The sequence below is a fragment of the Microtus oregoni genome, unplaced genomic scaffold (genome assembly GCF_018167655.1).
Source record: "Microtus oregoni isolate MIOR12 unplaced genomic scaffold, Mior012 000031F_ref0000149, whole genome shotgun sequence".
Taxonomy (NCBI): domain Eukaryota; kingdom Metazoa; phylum Chordata; class Mammalia; order Rodentia; family Cricetidae; genus Microtus; species Microtus oregoni.
Window position 1 is genome coordinate 13345164 of NW_024543090.1, and position 18061 is coordinate 13363224.

The following is an 18061-nucleotide window of genomic DNA, read 5'->3' on the forward strand; positions in this document are numbered from 1 at the left end:
GGGAAGCAGGAGGATTGGGATAAAGGAAGGTTGGATAGGGGAGCACGGAACCACAATTCTTAGTTAAGGGAGCCACTTTAGGGTGGGCAAGAGACTTGACCCTAGAGTGGCTCCCAGGTGCCCAAGATGAGGTTCCCAGTTAGTTCCTTGGGCAGCTGAGGATAGGGAACCTGAAATGACCCTATCCTAGAGCAATACTGACAAATATCTTGCATATCATCATAGAACCTTCATCTGGTGATGGATGGAGACAGAGACAGAGACCCACACTGGAGCACTGGACTGAGCTCCCAAGGTCCCAATGAGGAGCAGAAGGAGGGAGAACATGAGCAAAGAAGTCGGGACCACGAGGGGTGCACCCACCCACTGAGACAGTGGAGCTGATCTACTGGGAGCTCACCAAGGCCAGCTGGACTGTGACCGAAAAAGCATGGGATAAAACTGGACTCTCTGAACATGGCGAACAATGAGGGCTGATGAGAAGCCAAGGACAATGGCACGGGGTTTTGATCCTGCTTAATGTGCTGGCTTTGTGGGAGCCTAGCTAGTTTGGATGTTCACCTTCCTAGATATGGACGGAGGGGGGAGGACCTAGGACTTACCACAGGGCAGGGAACCGGGACTGCTCTGTGGACTGGAGAGGTAGGAGGAGAGGAGTGGGGGGAGGGGGAGAAGGGTGGGAGGAGGGGGAGAAGGGTGGGAGGAGGGGGAGGGAAATGGGAGGCTGGGAGGAGGTGGAAACTTGTTTTTTGTTTTTGTTTTCTCCTTTTCCCAATTAAAAAAAAAGATTCTTCTGTTGAGAATTCTGTTTAAATCTGTACCCAATTTTTTAATTGGATTATTTGGTATTTGATGTCTGATATTTTTAGCTCTTTATATATTATGGAGATCAGCCCTCTGTTACATGTGGGGGTGGTAAAGATCTTTTCCCATTCTGTAAGCTGCTCTTTTGTCTTATTGAGAGTGTTCTTAGCCTTACAGAAGCTTTTCAATTTCAGGAGGTCCCAATTTACTAATTGTTGATTGCAGTATCTGTGCTACTGGTGTTATATTCAGGAAGTAGTCTCCTGTGCCAATGCATTCAAGGCTAGTTCCCACTTTATCTTTAGCAGATTCAGTGTGACTAGATTTATGCTGAGGTCTTTGATCCACTTGGACTTGAGTTTTGTGTATGGTGATGGACAAGAATCTAACTGTATTCTTCTACATGCCAACATCCTGTTATGACAGCACCATTTGTTGAAGATGTTTTCTTTTTTCCTTTGCATAATTATGACTTCTTTGTCAAAACCAGGTGTCGATAGGTATGTGGATATATCAGGGTCTTTCACTTGATTCCATTGATGCATATAAACAAAGTTAGAAAGAAATTTTTTCACAGAGATGGGTCAAAATGCACTCCCAAGTTCATGATGCAAAGACATCGATCTTTCTATACCTCAGAAACTGAGTACTCTCTGCATTACTTGGTGTTTTGTGAACTCCTAACTGTGAGTGGGTGTGTCTCTGACCTCTTTTGTCTGCTCTTTAAACTATTTTCCTTCTATTTGGTTGCCTTATTGAGGTTTGATATGAGGGTTTTTGCCTTGTTTTATTGTATCTTGATTTGTCCTGTTTTGGCTGTCATCTCTGGGAGACATGCCCTTTTACGAAGAGAAACAGAGAGAGGAGGAAAGAAGAGGTATGTAGTTGTGATCTATCATATGAGAAAGGAATCTTTTCAATAAATAAATACATATATGAAATACAAACATTAATAAAGTTTATAGAGCATACACAAGGATTCACTTACTTGGAATCCATACTTACCCACAGAGAAAACTCCTATAAGAGATAGTGTTTGGAATTGTCTTCACTTACATATTAGCCCTACATGAAAGAGCTGTTTCATAAATGCATTCTTTACATTCATAACTAATGAAACCACCATATATCTTTGCCTGGTGTAGTAATTAATGCTTTTCCTTGGCCTATACAAAACTAATGAATCAAAGAAAACATATTCCAAGACATTCAGCCCTTATTGATGGACAAGGTGTTTGGTATTGAGGTTCCTAATACAGAGTCATCAAGTTCAATATCTCTATTGAGCAGTGCTCATGTAAACCATCATCCATGTGTATTTCATTTTCAATCTAGAAATATTGCAAGCTTACTCACACACTCAACTGAAACATTTCATATTTGAAACTTCTCAAATTGGTTGGGACATCTCTATTTTGAATTATTATTTAGAAGATTTAAATGATTGCCTCTTTTTCAAATACAAACATACACACATACATACATACATACATACATACATACATAAAAGAAAATGACTTTGTAGCTTCAAATTTACTGAACTCAATAAACTAAATGTTTAGTTGTTCTTTTGATACAATGTCCTTTTGTGTATCCCAGGTTGGCCTCATGACAATCCTCCTGCCTCTGTCAAGTAAGCTGTGCAAAAATATGCCCTATATACCTTTAACAATCCTTTTTATATTTCTGATTTTCTTTCTTAATTTATACCACACATTAAAAATTACTATTTTTCAAACTTATTTTATTTTTATTTTTTCCATTCAAAAATTTACACTTCCTCCCCTCCTCCCATTCCTCTCCTGCTCCCTCACTCACCCTCCTCCCTCCCCCTTCCTCCTTAAGAGAGGGCAGGGTACCCTGCCCTGAGGGAAGTCCAAGCCCCCCCCCCCACATCCAGGACTAGGAAGTTTTGCATCCAAATAGACTAGGGTCCCAAAAAGCCATTACATGCAGTAGAAACAAGTCCCAGTGCCTTTATCATTGACTTCTCAGTCAGTCCCCATTGTCAGCCACATTCAGAGAGTTCGGTTTGATCGCATGTTCATTCAGTCCTGGTCCAGCTGGATCTGGTGAGCTCCCATTAGAACAGGCACACTGTCTCAGTGGGTGGACCAACCCCTCGCGGTCCAGACTTCATTGCTCATCTTCTCCCTCCTTCTGCTCTTCAACTGGACCTTATGAGCTCAGTCCATTGCTCTGATGATTTTAATTGTTGTTCAGAAATAAAATGAGTACAAACATTACCTATCAATGGTAGAATAAAATCAAAAACTAAATACAAATCCAGGTAGCTTTAGATATTATTTTGTTTTGAAATTATCCATATCAAATCTAAAAATGAAATTAGCTGTTTATAAAAGAATCTGAGATGGATATGAATTAGAAGTAGAATTTTGACCACTTGAAAATGCTAGGAGGAGGAAACTGCACAAAAGTCTCTCATCTTCAATGTCATATCCCTTCCTACTCTCTTATTCTGTTTTCCTTTGTAGTTTCCTGTGGTTGATAAATTCTGTGATCTACTTGAGAATTTGTCATTTAGTTTTCAGGATTGTTTAAGCTAACTCATTTCTTTTGTCTCTGGAAATTAAAACTCTCACATACTGAACATTTTATTTTCTTGAAAAATGTTAAAGGTTTTGTCTGTATTTTTGAAAGTCCCTCAGGTAATGTGATACACAGGTGTGTTCTACTGTCTTCCACTCTGTGGTCTCTTGACTTTTTGTATATACTTCACCACACTAAACTACTGACATTGGAACTCTGTTTCTCACTCCATTGCTCTAAAGAATAGAAAATTTTCCAGGGAAGGAACATTGCCTTATATAACTATACATCTACAAGTTTCTTTCAAGATTTAAACATTCAATGAATACCTGTTTAACAAAACAAAACTGCATAAATACTGAAAAATTAATCCTAAGGTCATGTAAAAAGAAATAATCAAAATAGCTTAAACTAGGATTATAAAAATAAGAAAACAATAGCTCATGATACAATTGTCCATATATCTTAGTTTCAAAAAGAGTACATTAATTTATAATACTGCCTTTAAAGTCATAAGAGCTTCACAATAGATTGTGCACACAGCAACAATGCAGGGCAAGAACATCAGTCTCCTCCCACAGACTCCTCTAAAGACACTGCTCTCTGTGTCCTACACACTTGCTTTCAAAAGCTTCAACACACCACTAGGATGTGTCTAATATATTATAGTAAATAAAATTCTGGTTTTAATACTGGTCAATGATACACTGAAAACTCATAATCTTACATAAATCATCACAGCATGACTTGATAACAATGATGATCGTTCAGTAACATTTTTTAGTTTCAAAAGCATATTCTAAAATATAAACAATGCATTATGATTTTATTCTTTTTTAATTTTATGAAGATAGTTTTTTTCATACAATATATTCAGATTGAGATTTTTCTTCTGCCAACTACTCTCAGAACCTCCCCACACACCCAAATACACATCTTTTCCCTTCCTCTTTAGAAAACAAACAGGCATAACACAATGATAATAATAATAATATAATAAAAATAAGAGAAACAAAAAACAAGCAGAAGAAAAGAGCCAAAGACAAAGCACAAATAGACACAAAGACACACTCACTCACTCACACAGAATTCCTATAAAACCATAAGAATCCCATAAAAACCAATACTATCTATGCAAAAGACTTATGTTTTTAAAAAATAAAATAAACAAGCAAGCAAAAAAAAAAAGAACCAGCATATCATTGAGAGATAAAGAACCTCCAAAATGCCAAAAAATTCATTTCGTGTTTGCCACTTCCTGCTGTGCTTGAGATACAGTGAGACTCAGAGACAACTAATTTTTCGTTTGTGAGTGGTTATCAGTTGGAGATAGCTTCTGGGTTAGAAATGAGTGCTTGTGTCGGTTTCCCCTCTCACGGCTGAGGCCCCATCTTTCACAGACATTTGTGGGTCCTGCGCATGCTGCCACAGTCTTTGTGAGTTCATGTGTGTATCAGTCCTGCTGTGTTTAGAAGACTTGGCTTCATTGGTGTTCTATTATTCTCATTTTAAAACCACATCCCAAATAAGGGAAAACACCCTTTCACGGTGGCCCTTAGTTCAAGGTCTCTTCCTGTATTTCTTCAGATGGCATCATGTAGAATATATCTTCTAGGTCTTTCTTGGGAGCTTCATTTATATTGTATGTATCTGCCTTTATAAAAGTGTATGGACTCTAGTCTTTTCATTAGTTTACAGGGTTTATGAGAAATTACTCAAGGCAATTTTTCTTCCATAAATCATCACAGCATGACTTGATAACAACAATGATCCCCCAGTGACATATTTAGTTTCAAAAGCATAAACATAGTTTCTAAAATATAAACAATGCATTACGATTCTATTCCATTTAATTTATTTATTTAAAATATTATTAAATATTATTGAATTTTTATTCTTTTTTAACCCTAATCTAATGAATAAAATGAGATTTGATTATATCAAGAGAAGAAATTCTTTAAAATTTGAGAAAATTTATACAAACACAAGAAGATCATAAAGAACCTCAGGATCAGCAGTGGAATTCCTCCAGCTACAGAACTCTAGGGATTTCTAGGAGAATAAATTAAATCTATAGTTCCAGAACTGAGTGAGACAATAGGAAATGTAAATACGCGAGTACCACAGATATTTCTGCAGTTTATTCTGGGCCTTATGTTCTGTTGGAGAATCCTGGGGTGTGGTGCTACAATTAACACTGTAACTCCCCTTTAGCAAATTATGTCACTAAACCTGAAAACTCAGTTGCTTGTCATGGGACACATTGTAGACTAGTGAATTTTGTATTATTTTTCATTTGGTTTAAAATATGTCCCCTGATCAAGCAATTCCTTGTGTAAGTACAATTGGCTTAGACAAAGCATTCTATAAACCCAAAACTGATTAAACTACCATATATGTAGGATCTAGCCCACTCACACTTTAATCAGTGAACAAGAAAAGGTATGGATGATTTACAATAAAGAATTACTTACAGGAGCTAGATTTATCTAATAGTCAATACTCAAAGCTGCCCATGGAGATTATAATCTCAGTTTAGAGGCAAAGTTAAAATTGCTAGAATCCCAAAAGGGAAAATGGGCATGAGACAGAGACCAAGGATAGTTAATACTCTGCCTCCAATTTCAATGGTGTAGTTGATGGATAGCCTGGTGACAATAATCATAGTGACATACTGACAACTAGCTTAAAACATGAAAGAATTAAAAGGGTATATTGAATAGGAAGTAGAACTACAACACTGCTTCTGTTCCAGAGTCTCTTAATGAGTTAGCATGCTATAGAGTGTCTATAGATGCATAGGTACCTACAATGTAACAACTGATTTAAAAACATTATAGCTTCATTTGCATCTAGAAAATATCACATAAACATTTTTGCTGAAGTCTGACTTGGATATATACTAAGAAAAAAAGAGCATGTGAAATAGAAAGGAAATATGAAGGGAACTTGACTATATGTGAACATCATAATGTTAACTGGACAGCTGATATTTCTGGGAATTGAGTGTGTATGCTTGCAGATTCTAAACAGACAGACAAATGAGAGGCTAGAGTGCATCCAAGGTTCAGAAGATGAAAAATTGACTCATATCAATGTCAATTTGCAAATTACACATGGAGCACTACCTGAAAGCCGTGCATGTGAGAAAATTTATGTTCAGAAGGGAAGAGACAGAGTGTGTGTGTGTGTGTGTGTGTGTGTGTGTGTGTATCTGTATGTGTGTGTGTGTGTGTCTGCTTGTGTGTGTGTTTACATTTCCTTTGTAAGCCTTAAAGCAATCTTGTATCTTCTGTACAACTAAAAGTTTGCTTCACATAAAGTTTCCTCTTTGGGAATTGAGCTCAGTCTTATAATCTTTGTTTTATAAATATATAATTGCTTCTCTGTTGCTAGAAAACACTGCAAATCTCTCCTAGCAGCAGACAAAATTTACCCAAATATCAGTATATACGAGCAAAGAAAGTAATTTTTCACTGAATTTTGACAACAAAAAAATTGTTCAATGATGAATGTCCACACTGCAATCATTTAGGAGATCTTCCCGTATTTCAGTAACTGTCTGCATATTCTCTTCATTGATGTCTTCATTTCTTGATTCCTCAGTGTGTAGATCACAGGGTTCAGAAAAGGAGTACCAACTGCATCAAATATGGCCAGATACTTATCCAGGTGTGTGGAGGGAGAAGGCCATGAATAAATGAATATCAAGGGACCAAAGGTTAGGACGACAACAGAGATGTGAGCAGAGAGTGTAGACATGGAATTAGAGGAATGTTTCTGAACAGTGACTATTATGACAATATAAGATATGGCTAGTATGACGAAGGAGCCTACAGAGATGAATCCACTGTTGGCTGATACCATTAATTCTAATTGGTTAGTATCTATGCAAGCAAGTCTAATGAACCGAGGAAGGTCACAGTAAAAAGTGTCCAAAATATTTGGTCCACAGAAAGGCAAATTAACTACATAAACAAATTGAACCAGGGAATGCATAAGGCCAACCACCCAGGCAGACACTAAGATGAAAATGCACATTTTGGCATTCATAATGGTCAAATAATGGAGAGGCTTACATATGGCTACATATCTATCATAAGCCATGCCTATAAGCAGCACCACCTCTACACCACCAATAACATGGATGAAGAAGATTTGAGTGATGCAACCTCTAAAGGAGATGACTTTGTGCTTTCTGAACAGGTCATAAATCATCTTGGGACAAGTGACACACGAAACACCTAAATCAATGAAGGAGAGATTGGCCAACAGAAAGTACATGGGAGAATGTAAGTGAGGATCAGAAACCACTGTGAAAATGATGAGGGAGTTTCCCATCATGCTTGCCATTTAAAACACTGAAGCAAACACAAACAGAAGTACTTGCAACTTCCAGGAGTTGGTGAGTCCCATGAACAGAAATTCTGACACCATAGAGTGATTTGTTCCTTCCATTGATGCTCTTTTTAGCACTACCTGAAGGACAGCAGTAGAAGAAACTGAAAACTATGATAATTGTATTAATACTTTAATAGGGTAGAAATCAAGATTTTGAAAACCTATTTTTCATTTAGCAATTAAATCCAATCCAAAGATGAACAGATGTATGTGAAAATGCTTACATGGCTACTTATCGGGTGACAGAAAGTTACAAACACTCTTAAATTCCCTTTCATACTTGTTAAAAGCATTTTTATCAAAGGTTAAAAAAAACCAAGTTTTGATTTGGTGTTAAAAATGAACCTGTGCAAGAGTTATTGGGATAATAAATTAGTGTATGCATTTATTTAAGAGAGCGTACAGTGGAGTTGGAAATTTAGCTCAGGGATAGAGTGCTTGCCTAGCAAGTACAAGGCCCTGGATTTGGTCCTCTGCTCCAAAAATAGAAAAAGGAGTATATAGCCATTTCCATAACAATTTTAAAATAGGGTCTTGGTATTTATCAGTATAATACTCATGCCATCCAGTGTGTAGGGTTCTGAATTTTATCCCCATTAAAGAAAGAAAGGGAAGAAAGAAGGAAGAAAGAGAGAGAGAGAGAGAGAGAGAATGGAAGGAAGAAAAAATGAAAGAAGGAAGAAAGCTAGAAGAAAAGAAAGAAGGAATGAAGGGAGGGAGGAAGGAGAAAGGAAAAGCAGAAAACTGGAGAGATGGAGATGGAGACAGATAGATAAAATACAAGAGAAAACAGTATAAATGGACTGGGAGAGAGAAAGACAGAAAAGATAGGGACAGAGACAGACAGAAAACTGAAAGAGAGAATTATTAACCTTTATGAATTTTGGAATTAATCATCCAGAGGAAATGGTCCATGATCATTGAAACATTATTTATAGTAACCAATATAGACATCCCATGTGCTCCATTACAGATGAGTGGAAAATAAACATAAATGCAGACACACACACACTCACATATATACATAGTACGGATATAGTGGACTATTCCATAGCCCTTAAAAATAAGGAAAATTTGGGTTTCATATTAACGTTAATGAAACTGGATGCCATTTTCATGAGTGAAACTACAGCCACAAGAAGATAAATGCTGAAATATCTTATGTACATATAAAGTCTGAAGAAAGTCATACTCATAGAAGCAAAGAATATGATGGTGGACCAGGCAAAAAAAAGTGTCAGAAGTGGGAGCAAGATAATGATGATGTTAAAAATACAAAAGTTCCATCGACATAATAGTTACTTCCTAGAGATCCAAAGTAGCATGGTGATTACAGACAATGATAATTATGTGTGGCACTCTTGAAAATTGCTGATAGCCAATTATCAATGTTCTCACAAAGACAAGTATGTAAGGTAAACATTTTAGTTAGTGTAAGATATATGTTTTACATATATATAACTTAAAATATGTACTATGTATTAATATGTAATATATGTATTATATGACATGAAATGTAATTTGATGCATTTTAGCCTAATATATAAATATATAATAATAACAAATATATAATAACTTCATATACCACATATGCAAACAAATGTTTTATACCGAAATATTCAGTATACAATTCTGTTAAATGTGCCTATATAAAACCCGTTATGGAAAATTTACCTATTCTGCCCATAGAGTTTTGAAACAGAGACCATACAATGATGCTGGTGGCAGTCATGCAGTGCTCTGTACTATGTGGATTATTTGGATTACAGTGATGCCCTTCAGTATAGAAAATGACAGTTCAGTGTCAAATTTCATATTCTACCTAAGTGTTTGCTATAAAATAAGATGCATAGATGAGAATTACTTCCTGGAGAGTTCAGCTCATGCGTAGAAATTTTAAACCTCACATGGTAGACCTGCTATAGTAGAAAGCATTTGTTCAACTTTGAAAAAAAATTATGACAGTATGTTGTAGGTCTGCTTCTTCTTAGAGAACAAACAGCACAGTAGAAACAAAAAAGGCTCTCAAAACAAAATTAAGAAAAAAACAAAATTCAGAAAAAACTAAATAATACCATGGTTCAGACAAATTATTCCAGAGATTGTTGATTCATCTTTTGTATATATTGTAAAACTCACAATTCATGTTAATATATAAACATAAGATGTATTCAACATATAGATGTTCTACATGAACTAATTAATATTGATACTAATATTCTTTCATTTTTTCAGAATACTTTGAATACATCAGATAAATGAATGAATTAAAAGAGATAGTATCATAAAATAGAGAGAAAGAAATTCCATTTCTGGAAGACATTTCAAAATGTATTACTTATTCCCCTTCAAAATATGTTAACTACCACTTATTCAATAATAGATTATTCAGGTTACTTAGTAATCAATACTTTCAATGTAATTTAAATGTATTTTTCTCAAAAACCTCTGAGTGTCTCCTTGGTGCTTATAGTTAATTAAGTGTAATTCATTAAGTATTATATATCAACTAGATATAAGTTCGAAAGATTTAAGGACTACAATGACTTTTTTCATAACCCATGCTAAAATTCAGAATTGCAACATAATGTATATAAGAATTTGTTGAAATATAGATAAAGATGTAGTTTATTTCAAGCACACATGAATATATACCTGATTATAGGTTTAAAGACAAAAAGATTTGCATAGTTCTAAAGTGACAGAGAAACTAGAAGCAAAGCATACTAAAAGTAAAGAAAAAGACAATGAGGTCAAAGGGAAAATCTAAACCAGGAATGAAATTTGGAATGTATGTGTGGTTATGGAGAAAGAGAAAAGCTTAAGTAAAGACAATTTATTCAATTTGTACTGTTTTCTGACCATTCTTCAAAAGCCACATAGCTAAAACCAATTACACAGCTTCAAACATCTTTCAAGTTCAAAAGCTATGGGAAGCATTGTCAATAAACCCTGTATCCACCATGAATTTATCTTTTGGACAGCCAATCTCCATCACCAAGGTAAAACCCAAGAAGGCTTTTGAGTTTAGAGTACAATGATATATAACTATACCACAGCAACATGGAATTTAGAAAGAGATAATAGTCAAGACATGACGGGTTTATATTCACTTGACACAGAATAGCATCCAAAAAGTGTCATGTAGACATCTGCAGAGAGTGAAGGATACGATGTTCATTTGCCTATGAGCCACCAACAACAAAGGAAACACACACATTTTAAATCTTTTCTTACCTTTGGTTGTGTTTTAATTTTATTCTTGTTTATTATTTAACATACATTCACTTGCACATATTAAAATATCCATAATACAAAAGGCAGACTTCATTTTTTAACTTACATTGTGACTATTCCCCTTGTTCATACCTATATAGTCCTAAAAATGTCATATATAGAATTCTCCAAAACAGATTTTCAGACACCTAAATTTTTAATAATTACCTAATTCTTACAGGAAGTATTTGGTAATAAAGTTTCTACTGCAGAGCTGTAAGTTCAGCGCCCCTATAGTTATCTGCTATGTTAGAGCAAAGCACCCATCAAAGCTATCATCTGTGAATATTTTCTCCTGTTTTAATAAATATTGTAAGCTTATTACTCCTGCAAGACAAACTCTGGATTTTTACTTCTCAAATTGTCATGAACGCTGCTTTACACTCAAAGAAACCCAAACCCTTCTAATTTAAGAACAACTGCTGCTTTTATTGATTATTGTGGAAAATATAAATAACTGTGTGTCTTTTTTCAAATAACTACTTATGGGAATACATGAAACAAAGCAACACCCTTAGTTTTCTAATTTCAAAATTCAATCAACTCAATACCTTTTGTGTTTTAATTACTCTGACTCTCATTGTCACCCAAGAAAAATTATGATTTGCTATTTGCTAAAATCTTTAACTGTCTAACAGTTCAGAAAATAAATTAATATGCACATTTGTTATAGGCCACAGGAGATGGAGTTGGAGGGATGGCTCAGTGGCTGAGAGTACTCACTGATCTTGCAGAGGAAATGGGTTCAGTTTATCAGTACCCACTTGGCAGCTTATATCTGTTTGTAATTCCAGTTCCAGAGAATCCAACACATCCTTTTGGCTTCCTCAAGTACTGCTTGCTAGATGCACATACAAACATGAAAGCAAGAACTTCATATTCATAAAATAAAAACAAATCTTTTACAAACAGAGTAAATGTGAAAAATAAATCCAATTCATGATATGTAAGTTTTATTCTGTTTTCAAATTCTCAACAATTGCACAGAGAAATGAGTATGTATTGGAAAATTACATCTTGAAGAGATGAAAAGTACTACAAAGCTTTTTGATGTTTTCTAATGTCTCTTACATTTCCTCATGTACAGTGTTATTCTAGCTCAAAAATCAAAGAAAATTAGCATTGTTCTAAACATCGAAGAATTTTTTAATAAGTATTTTCCCAGGCTATGCAATTCCTTTTTCAGGTTGCTATCTACTTTCCTTTAAACAAACACAAGCACTTTAGGTATTATCTATGCTCATAGCCATTTTAAAACAAGAATTGTATCTACAAATAAAGCCACACTTCTCATTGTTTAAACATCTCTGTGCATTTTACCTGTATAAAATGTACAACATCTTCAAAGACTGGCTTTCCTAATTTCTCTAGCCTAAAGTACCAAATAACAACCTAACATAAAATATAAGAAGCTACTTAACAAAACCTCAAGAGATCATTAAGCATAGAATCCAGAAAACACGAGATAATTTTGAATGCGATCATAGTTTAGATTCTCTCCCTAGAGGACCATATAATTTGTCCAGTGCAACTAAAGGATTTCATACCTCATGAAACAACACTAAAAAGAAAAAGGGAAATAAAAATGGAAATTTTATATCATTGTACTATTTTGTTGCAAATATTGATAACCAACCATTGTAACTAATCCCTAAAACAAGAAAATGAACTCAAATCCTGACTATAAACAATTATTTAATCACTTTAGTATATTTTCTATTTATTTGTTTTTGATTGTTTTTCTCTTTTAATTCTTTTTATTTTATGCTTTAAAACAGAAAACAAGGTCATCCTACAGGGGCTATACTGCCCTATACCTCCTCTCTCTTCCTATCCCATCCAGCTTACACCCAGATCCCTCCCACCCCCTGTCTCCCTCCCTCCCTCCCTTCTTTGGCGGCATAGCACCTCCCAGCTCAGCCTGCTTGGGCTCTGGGACCGAACCCGAATCGGGAAGCCAAAGAGGAGGGCGGTAGCTCCTTTGTCCCCATAGCCTGCCTGCAGCAAGCAGGGTGGGCCCTATGTTTGCAAGCTAACAAAGCAGCACGGAGATCCAACCTGGACACCAGGAGAAACATCACTGGGGCGTGACATCACTGGGAAGGTACATCAGTGGGCAAAAAGACCCGATCCTGTAAAAGAAGATCCATAGGGGAGTATTGGGAGGAAGAGATGGGCAGACGCCAATCCAAGAATTCACCCAACAATCTGAAAAACAACACGAAACCACCAGAAGCCAGCGACCTCACAACAGGAGGACATGAACACCTTAATCAAGAAGAAGTAGAAAAAACTGACTTCATGAAAGTGATTGACTCACATAAACAGCATATAAAAAACGCCCTTATAGAAATGGATGAGAAGTATAACAGAAAGTTCGAGGAATTGAGTAAATCAGTGAATGATACCCTAGGAAACCAAGGAAAAACAATCAAGCAGATAATGGAAACAGTTCATGACTTGAAAACTGAAATGGAGGCAAAGAAGAAAACACAAACAGAGGGCCGGCTGGACATGGAAAATCTAGGTAAATGAATAGAGACTACAGAAACAAGCATAACCAGCAGAATACAAGAGATAGAAGAAAGAATCTCAGATTCTGAGGATAACATAGAGAAAATAAACACTCTGATCAAAGAAAACAGCAAGTCCAACAAACTCTCATCACAAAACATTCAGGAAATATGGGACACAATAAAAAGACCAAACCTAAGAATAATTGGAGTAGAAGAAGGAGAAGAAGTGCAGCTCAACGGTACAGAAAATATACTTAATAAAATTATAGAAGAAAACTTTCCCAACCTGAAGACAGATGTACCTATGAAGGTTCAAGAAGCATACAGAACACCAAATAGGCTGGATCAAAAGAAAACATCCCCTCGCCATATAATAATCAAAACACAAAATATACAGAATAAAGAAAGAATATTAAGAGCCGCAAAGGAAAAAGGCCAAGTTACTTATAAAGGTAAACCTATCAGACTTACACCTGACTTCTCTATGGAAACAATGAAAGCCAGAAGGTCCTGGATAGATGTTCTCCAAAAACTAAGAGACCACGGATGCAAGCCCAGACTACTATATCCAGCCAAACTTTCATTCACTATAAATGGAGAAAACAAAATTTTCCAGGATAAAAACAAATTTAAACAATACGTAGCCACAAATCCAGCCTTACAGAAAATAGTAGAAGGAAAATCACTAATTAAGGAGTCCAACAATAACCACAATAACTCAGACATCTAGAGGCCCTTCACCAGCGCAACTCAAAGAAGGGAAACACACAAACCCTACTACTAAAAAAGTGACCGGAGTTAACAACCACTGGTCATTAATATCACTTAATATCAATAGGCTCAACTCACCTATAAAAAGGCACAGGCTAAGAGATTGGATACGAAAACAGGATCCAACATTCTGCTGTCTACAAGAAACACACCTCAACCACAAAGACAGACACCTACTCTGAGTAAAGGGCTGGGAAAAGGCTTATCAAGCAAATGGACCTAAGAAACAAGCAGGTGTGGCCATGCTAATTTCTAACAAAGTTGACTTCAAACTTAAATCAATCAGAAGAGATGGAGAGGGACATTTTATACTCATAACAGGAACAATTCATCAGGAAGAAGTCTCAATCCTGAATATCTATGCCCCTAATATAAAAGCACCCACATACGTAAAAGAAACATTACTAAAACTCAAGGCAGCCATCAAACCGCACACACTAATAGTAGGAGACCTCAACACGCCTCTCTCACCAGTGGACAGGTCAACCAGACAGAAACATAACAGAGAAATTAGAGAATTAATGGAGGTAATGAAGCAAATGGACTTAACAGGTATTTATAGATTATTCCACCCAAAGAGGAAAGAATATACCTTCTAATCTGGAGCTCATGGAACCTTCTCGAAAATTGATCACATACTCGGTAACAAAGCTAACTTACACAGTTACAAAAAAATGTTAGTAACCACCTGTGTCTTATCAGATCACCGTGGATTAAAGTTAGAATTCAACAACAATGCTACCCCCAGAAAGCCTACAAACTCATGGAAACTGAACAGTCAACTACTGAACCATACATGGATTAAGGAAGAAATAAAGAAAGAAATTAAAGTCTTCCTTGAATTCAATGAAAATAAAGAAACAACATACTCGAACTAATGGGACACTATGAAAGCAGTCCTAAGAGGAAAGTTCATAGCACTAAGTGCCCACTTAAAGAAAACAGAGAAAGCTCACATTGGAGACTTAACAGCACACCTGAAAGCTCTAGAAAAAAAAAAAGAAGCAGACTCACCTAGGAGGAGTAGAAGACTGGAAATAATCAAACTGAGGGCTGAAATCAACAAAATAGAAACACAGAAAACAATACAAAGAATCAATGAAACAAAAAGCTGGTTCCTGGAGAAAATCAACAAGATTGATAAACCCCTATCCAAACTAATCAAAGGACGGAGAGAGAATATGCAAATTAATAAGATCAGAAATGAAAAGGGGGACATAACCACAGACACAGAGGAAATTCAGAGAGTCATTAGATCTTACTACAAAAGCCTATATGCCACAAAACTGGAAAATGTAAAAGAAATGGACACTTTTTTAGATAAATACCATTTACCAAAATTAAACCAGGACCAGGTGAACAATCTAAACAGACCTGTAAGTCGCGAAGAATTAGAAGCTGTTATTAAAAACCTCCCTACCAAAAAAAGCCCAGGACCAGATGGTTTCAATGCGGAATTCTACCAGAACTTCCAAGAAGACCTAATACCTATACTCCTTAATGTATTCCACAACATAGAAATAGAAGGGTCATTGCCAAATTCCTTTTATGAAGCTACAGTTACTCTGATACCAAAACCACACAAAGACTCAACCAGGAAAGGGAATTACAGGCCAATCTCACTCGTGAATATCGACGCAAAAATCCTCAACAAAATACTTGCAAACCGAATCCAAGAACACATCCGAAAAATTATCCATTATGATCAAGTAGGCTTCATTCCTGAGATGCAGGGCTGGTTCAACATACGAAAATCTATCAATGTAATCCAGCATATAAATAAACTGAAAGAAAAAGCCATATGATCATTTCATTAGATGCTGAAAAAGCATTTGACAAAATTCAACATCCATTTATGTTAAAAGTCTTGGAGAGATTAGGGATACAAGGGTCATTCCTAAATATAATAAAAGCTATATACAGCGAGCCGACAGCTAACATCAAATGACATGGAGAGAAACTCAAAGCCATCCCGCTTAACTCAGGACCACGACAAGGCTGTCCACTCTCGCCATACCTCTTCAATATAGTGCTTGAAGTTCTAGCAATAGCAATAAGACAACATAAGGGGATCAAAGGGATTCGAATTGGAAAGGAAGAAGTTAAACTTTCGTTATTTGCAGATGATATGATAGTGTACATAAGCGACCCCCAAAACTCCACCAAAGAACTTTTACAGCTGATAAACAGCTTTAGTAATGTGGCAGGATACAAGATCAACTCCAAAAAATCCGTCGCCCTCTTATACACAAAGGATATGGAAGCAGAGAGGGAAATCAGAGAAGCTTCACCATTCACGATAGCCACAAACAGCATAAAATATCTTGGGGTAACTCTAACCAAGGAAGTGAAAGATCTATTTGACAAAAACTTTAAGGCATTGAAGAAAGAAATTGAAGAGGATACCAAAAAAATGGATGGACCCCCCTTGCTCTGGATTGGGAGGATCAACATAGTAAAAATGGCAATTCTACCAAAGGCAATTTATAGATTCAATGCAATGCCCATCAAGATCCCATAAAAATTCTTTACAGACCTGGTGAGGACAATAAATAACTTTATATGGAAAAACAAAAAACCCAGGATAGCCAAAACTATTCTATACAATAAAGGATCTTCTGGCGGCATTACCATCCCTGACTTCAAACTCTATTACAGAGCTACAGTAACGAAAACAGTGTGGTACTGGCATAAAAACAGAGAAGTCAACCAATGGAATCATATAGAAGACCCGGATTTTATCCCACAAACCTATGAATACCTCATTTTCGATAAAAAAGCTAAAAGTATACAATGGAAGGAAGAAAGCGTCTTCAACAAATGGTGCTGGCACAATTGGATGTCAACCTGTAGAAGAATGAAAATACACCCATATCTATCACCGTGCACAAAACTCAAATCCAAATCGATTAAAGACCTCAATATCAGCCCAAACACACTGAGCCTGATAGAAGAGAAAGTGGGAAATACCCTACAACAGATGGGCACAGGAGATCGCTCCCTATGTGTAACCCCAGAAGCACAGACATTAAGGGCAACATTGAATAAATGGGACCTACTTAAACTGAGAAGCTTCTGTAAAGCAAAGGACATTGTCACTAAGACACAAAGGCAACCTACTGACTGGGAGAAGATCTTCACCAACCCCGCAACAGACAAAAGTCTGATCTCCAAAATATATAGAGAACTCAAGAAACTAGACTTTAAAATGCTAATTAACCCAATAAAAAAATGGGGCACTGAACTGAACAGAAAATTCTCAACAGAAGTTCAAATGGCCAAAAGACACTTAAGGTCGTGCTCAACTACCTTAGCAATCAGGGAAATGCAAATCAAAACAACTTTGAGATATCATCTTACACCTGTCAGAATGGCTAAAGTCAAAAACACCAAGGATAGCTTTTGCTGGATAGGCTGTGGAGGAAGGGGTACCCTCATCCATTGCTGGTGGGAATGCAATCTTGTGCAACCACTGTGGAAGTCAGTGTTTCAGTTTCTCAGGAAATTCGGGATCAGCCTACCCCTGGAACCAGCAATACCACTCTTGGGAATATACCCAAGAGATGCTCTATCATATGACAAAAGCATTTGTTCAACTATGTTCATAGCAGTATTATTTGTAATAGCCAGAACCTGGAAACAACCTAGATGCCCTTCAATGGAAGAATGGATGAAGAAAGTACGGAATATATACACACTAGAGTACTATGCTGCAGTAAAAAACAATGACTTCTCAAATTTTG

At 36.2% G+C, this 18061-nt stretch overlaps 2 pseudogenes; both read right to left on the bottom strand.

Annotated features, from left to right (window-relative positions):
* Positions 1-18061, bottom strand: part of LOC121465632 — a 553860-nt pseudogene that overhangs the window by 212761 nt on the left and 323038 nt on the right.
* LOC121465629 lies at positions 6886-7812 on the bottom strand (annotated as a pseudogene).